Source organism: Bidens hawaiensis, unplaced genomic scaffold (assembly GCF_021521415.1).
Source record: "Bidens hawaiensis isolate Kalapana, Puna unplaced genomic scaffold, B.hawaiensis_p1.1 tig00039506_1, whole genome shotgun sequence".
In the NCBI taxonomy this organism is placed as follows: Eukaryota; Viridiplantae; Streptophyta; class Magnoliopsida; order Asterales; family Asteraceae; genus Bidens; species Bidens hawaiensis.
Window position 1 is genome coordinate 134,531 of NW_027496948.1, and position 6,506 is coordinate 141,036.

Genomic DNA, 6,506 nt, shown 5'->3' on the forward strand with positions numbered 1-6,506 from the left:
ATGTAGATAAGAACATGTGGTGGGTTAAGAGAAATTCAGGGACAATGGAGTATTATAAGAAGATGAAGGATTTTAGTTCTTGGACCAAGGTTGATTTGAGTGACTTGATAAATGCTCCATTCACCAATCCAACAAATGACAAAAGAGGAACAGATTTTTTCAATTTTCTGAAGCGTCAGGTTGATAGAGGCTTTCCACACATGCCTACCGCCGATTCCTTCTTGAAGAAAGCCAAGGGAGCCCTGGATCCAAGAACTGGGAAAACTATGGTAAACGTAATGTGGCCTCCCACAAAGAAAGCTACTTACATTCCAGTACCAGGTGCCATTCCCGATTGTACATTGGATAACATGAGATTCTGGTTCTACGACCATTTGACTGCCACAGCTATTGTCAAACTACAAAAGGGGAAAGGTCAATATCGCTTTGTTGACCCTAAGGACTTGTTGAAATTTCATGAGAAAGATATCAAGACACTCAGCACGCATCAGATTGTTGCTGATGGAATTTTCGAAATAGCCGCCAAAGAATACACAAGCATGGTGGCATCGATCATCAATAACAAGTTTTGGGCGGGAGGATTGAAAGATGCAGATATTGATTACATGGAAGACGAGTAAAGCTACAAACCAAGGGGGAGATTGTTGGGCCTAGTTTTATGGTTTGAGCTTATTTGATTAGTATTTGGGCTTGGGTTTGGGTGCACATGTAAACCGAGAACACTTATGTGTTCTCAGTGGGCTTGGTATTGTTTGGGCCGGCCTTGGTTGTTGTCCATATATATAGAGGTGTGATGTATAGGGTTAAGGGGGTTCATTCTTAATATTATCAAGTATTGTAAGTGCTTAAGCACCCGACGTATTCAATATATATACGTGTATTTTGAAGCAATTCCGTGTTAGTTTACTTGTTATTTCTCGTGTTCTTGAATCACCGAGCATTGGTATTCCGCGCCAATACTTGTTTGGTTGATATCATATTGTAGTGATCCAGATTCGGGACTTACAGAGGAGTTATTTTTTATTTTTTTCATATAAATAGCTGGTAGGGTTAACATATAGGATATATCAATTTTCATTACTTTATTAATGAATTCCATATGAAATATCTCGATCCACACCATACCAGCTACACCACAACGTGCTTCCGATCTAGACAAGTCATGCTAGTCACATGCAACAAAGCCTACCCAGACCACACAAGCCCAAGTAGCACCCACCCTAAATAACACAAGGCGTACTTAGACATCACTCATTTTTGCGCCATATCAGTAACGCGTTAGACCCATCCGCACTTGCCTGCCTGCACTCTTTGCGCACTCATAACTTATGCATATAGACCTGGCACACAAAGTGTGTCATCAAAGCGCTACAGTGCACTCATTGTTCATGTAACGCAGAGATGTGCGAACTGGTGTTGGTCCCTTAGAGTCCCCACTAGTTAATTACTATGCATCAGGAAAGAAGAAAGTAACCTTAGCTACGTATAAATATTTCTGTCCAAATTTTGTGAAAAATACATTTTATATTTGGCGGAAAATATTAATTTTTTTTAATAATTTTTATACAAATTAACCAAGTTACATTAACACAAACGATTAAATGCTTCATAGCTTAAATGTCCATATTTAGTAAATTAAAATGAAAACCAAAATGAAAAGCAATAAGTTCATTAAGCCTTAAATATGCATGCGGAAAAAGTAAAAAAGATACACATTAGAGTAGATCTACAGAGTACCCAAATAGGAATTGCAAAGTTTGTAGTTACTTCTTCATAGAACATAACATTGAGTACTGGAACATGTTTTGCAAAGTAATACTTGATGTTAACTCATTGGCATCACTCCATGTAACATTCAATAATTGATACGATTGCAGGAATCTTGATGAAATTGTAACGGTGGAACCCCGCTTCTTCCAGAATCCTCTTCCAGTCAGCTTCCGTCCTTTCTCTCCCTCCAGGAAACCACGCTAGCATTATTATGTCTTGATTAATATGCACATCATCAAAGACGTCATCACCTCTAGGAATTAGGACATTATCTGCTATAATAACTTTCCCGGTTCTTTCGGTGATGGACTCTCGACAATTTTTAAGAACCTGGACACACTTGTCATCACCCCAGTTATGCAATGTTGACTGCATCCATGATATTGGACAGAATATATTATTGGTATATAATTATCACATTTAAACAATATTATTTTGTTATATTTCTTTTGTAACTATAGTGTATTCATAACAATTGTTAATTAATAATGCATAATTCTGGAATTTCAACATTACAACTTTTAAAAGTCTGTATCGGCTTGTTGTCTTAAACACCAGTCAAGCATTAAAATGATAAACTGAAACATATGCATGTTAACTGATCTCAACATAAAAATACAAAACCAAATCAATTATTGAACTCGGTTTTATAGCAGGCTGGGAAAGAGTAGTACCTTGATAAAGAAGGATTTTGCATGGGGAATGGATGTAAACATGTCACCTCCAACATGGCTGATTCCTTCGTATGACGGTGCAGATGAAATAACATGAGGCAAGTCGAAATTAATACCTTTAAGATGCGGATATTTGGTCACAATCTCATTTAGTGTTGACCCGAAGCCACCCCCAACATCAACCAAAGTTCCTTTTAGACTACCAAAATCGTAAGCGGACAGGATAGCGTCGATTTCTAGCCTTGATGCACATACCATTGCTTCATTGAAGCTCTTATTGGCCTCTGGATTTTGAGAAAAAAGATCCCACATCTCCATTCCATATGTTTTGAATGCTGCTGTACCGCCCTCTTGAATGGATTGATTCAGGTTATAAAAAGATGAAAACATAAGGGGGTCTGTGCCAGTAATATTAATGGTGCAAGGGTATTCCTCGTATCTTTTAAGAGAAATTTAGAACACTCATTTAGAGAGTAGAGTGGTTCTTCACGCCCCGGTTGATGCACCTCATCAAATACTCGATTGTGGACCAAGAACCGCATGAGAAGTGAGAGTCCGTCCACATTTGGTGATGGAGAGTCGATCCCATCTGCGATTTGAGACAAGGTAGTTGGCCCAGCATGACTGTTTATTATGCCAGCAATGTCGAGTTGTAAGGCACATCTTAATGCAGCACTACTAAAACCAGCATAGATTAGTTTGTAAACCAATGCTTCACATCTGATCGTTGCGTCGTTTTCTTGTTTAGTTACTAGACTCATTTCTGTAACATCCTAAATTTTATAATATTGAATAAAGAAAGTTACGTTTAGTGATTTCGCGTTATTAATTAATTAATATCGAGTTAAGAACGGATCATGGACTTAGATTAATTAAGGTGGACTAAGTGGTAATGGGCTTTAGGTCCATGGGCTTCAAGGGGTATAAATACCCTCTTAAACCAACCTAAAACCCTAAACCCTCATTTATATCCATCCAAATCTCTACACACTCAAAAACACACACCACCATATTTCGGCCGAGAGAAAGAGAGGTGAGGTCCGGGCAAGCACACACGATTCAAGATAGATACGAGATCTAGAGTTCCTAAACAAGCTAACCAAGATCGAACGAGCACAAAAGGTATGTTTTTGACCTTTAAAGTTTACGTTTTATTGAACGTTTAGCCTTGAAGCTTGAAACGGTGATAGATCGGGTCTAAACGAAACGTAAAGTAGCGAACTTGATTCTAGGACGAACCTAGTAAACCCATAAACATGCACGGTTCGTTTAAGATAAACCGTAGATCTTGTATTGAACGTTCATGAAATTAAAGGTCCAAACTTTACGTGTTTTCGGGTCAAATCTTATCCAAAAACGACCATAGGAATGATCGCGGGTTAGTCAAATACCATGCCCATGGATTTCTCAGTAAAACGATGATGATTTTGGGGGATTAAGATTGAACAGAGGCACAGCTGGGCAACTTCGCCTGCAAGCTTAACTTCGCCTGCAAGCTAAGTTCGCCCAGCCATAACTTCGCCTGCAAGCTTAACTTCGCTTGCACGCAAGTTCGCCTAACTGATAACTTCGCTTGTTGACAAGTTCGCCTATGATTAACTTCACTGGACCCCAAGTTCGCTGATGTCTAACTTCGCCTGCAAGCTTAACTTCGCTTGCAAGCAAGTTCGCCTAACTGATAACTTCGCTTGTTGACAAGTTCGCCTATGATTAACTTCGCCTGGTGATAAGTTCGTTTAATGTTAAGTTCGCTTAACAGTAAGTTCGCTTACAGCAAGTTCGCTTAATGTTAAGTTCGCTTGATGTTAAGTTCGTTTAACACTAAGTTTGCTTACAGTAAGTTCGCTTAATGTTAAGTTCGCTTATTGTTAAGTTCGCTTAATGATAAGTTCGCTGGAGTTAGCAAATTGGAAAATAAATTAAAAACCTAATGAAAAATGTGTTAAGACAGTTAATGGAAAGTGTATAAGTGTATGCCTTGTATGATTTATGTATGATGATTGCTTGACGGTGCGTGAACGATCTTCGGGTATTGCATGAACCGTCAGGTGGTAGTTAAGATATGATTGATAAGTATGATGAGAGATATGATGTATGTATGAATATATGATGTATGCATAATGTATGTATGTTATGATGATGGTACGTGAACGCTCTTCGGAGATTGTACGTATTGTCAAGGAAAGGATGTATGAACAGGTATGGTACAGTTACACGAAACAAAGGGACCAGACCCTAATAATATCTGCGATGTTAGGGACCTGACCCTTATAATATCTGTGATGTTAGGGACCAAACCCTTATAATATCTGTGATGTTAGGGACCAGACCCTTATAATATCTGTGATGTTAGGGACCAGACCCTTATAATATCTGTGAGGTTATAGGACGAAAGGCTCTTTAAAACGTATGATTATGTATGTAAAGAAAGTATGAAGGTAAGAATGAAAGTATATGCACTTATGTGTGTGTGAAAGAAAGTTAAGAGGTTAAGTATGAAATGTAAGAAGGTATTGTATGATTATGTGATTAACTAGAACTCACTCAGCGTAGCTGACTTTTAGTATGCACGCAGGTGAGTAGAATGAGGCAGGTAGCTTGAGGAGGACACATGGCAGAGTTGGACGAAGCTGGCATCTGAAGATTTTGCTATGATGTTTTATTTTAAAAGACTATGTTTTGTTTTTAAATGACTATGAATGCCCGATAAGACAAGAATTATGGTTATGGAATGTAATGGTTTGAATGTTTTTAATGTTCCGCGAATGTTTTAATTAACTCTGATATTTAGAACTGCGTTTATGAGTAAATCCAACACGAAAGTAGGGCTAACGGTAACGGGGCCTTACAATTTCAAGGAGAATGTTGTATGAAACAAGAATGTTAATGTTGTGAAATGTGTATGTAGCTAAGTTTAGGATGTTTGTTTAGTTAAAATAGGCACCAGAGATCAGATTTTTAAATTATGATGAGATCCAATTTGGAGCAATATAATATGGTAAGTTTTTGTATTGATTTTGTCATGCTCCTAAAAGTTCAGCGAGAGACAATAGGCAAATAAACAATGATCAAAAAGAGACAAAAGACAGTAAGCAAAAAAGAAATAAACATACATGTACATTAAAGACAAAAATTAAAAAAATCAGATCGATTCAAGTATTCCAGCTTCTGTCATATTATTGATTCAATCTACCAAAAAAAAAAGCAATAACAAATTACAACCATAAGTAATTATGTTATTAACTGCTATTAGCAATCTTTAATTACAGATGTAGATGTAGGCATATAAACAATTAATTTACCTTAATAAATAGAGGATGTGAAACCAAAAGTTGGAATCGGACTAGGAAACTAGAAATCAATAGTCTAGTTCTCATGAACATCGCGTGTATAGCCAAGGAGTTAACTGCTACAACCTCTAAAATATAAACTTAAATTTAAAGCATTAATACAACATCTTCGAACTTCTTCATTAACTTCGTTGATTGAAATTTTAAATTCATTTACCCCTAATCATCCTCGCAACAACAACAACAACAAGCGCAAGTCTAATCATAAAAACTATGTTGCTAATCAAATCAATCATCAACCTCGACAAAATCAAAGTATCCCGAGCAAGAAACTTTCCATCGTTATTCACTCGTTATGCCCCGCTAGTACTTTCATCATTCGACTCAATCCTCATGTCCTTTTTGCACCCAATGTAATCGCTTCGATCATCCTTGCATATACTTGCCCTACACCGCCTAATGCACAAGTCGTCCTGCAACAACATGCCCCTCATGCTCAATCTGATGCTCCTACTACCTGTGCTTGCTAACCTTCAGGAGACCCTAGTCCTCTCAGCGATATGTGCCCTCAGATTTTCCATGCCAATCAAGTCCAAACTATAATTACACCCTACTACCTTACCCATCAAGTCCAAACCTACTCCAATCAAGCAACCCTCTTGCAAACCGTTCAAGCTCCAGTTATCCAGGCGATGCCAAATCAATCTACCATGACTGCTCAACCCCTCATGGATCAAATCACCCACGTCGCTTAAGTTTCAAGGTTCCAAGT

General features: G+C 37.9%; 1 pseudogene; it reads right to left on the reverse strand.

Moving 5' to 3' along the window:
* Positions 1-1,820: 1,820 nt before the first annotated feature.
* On the reverse strand, positions 1,821-3,205 carry LOC143591295 (desmethylxanthohumol 6'-O-methyltransferase pseudogene; annotated as a pseudogene).
* Between the last annotated feature and the right edge of the window lie 3,301 nt (positions 3,206-6,506).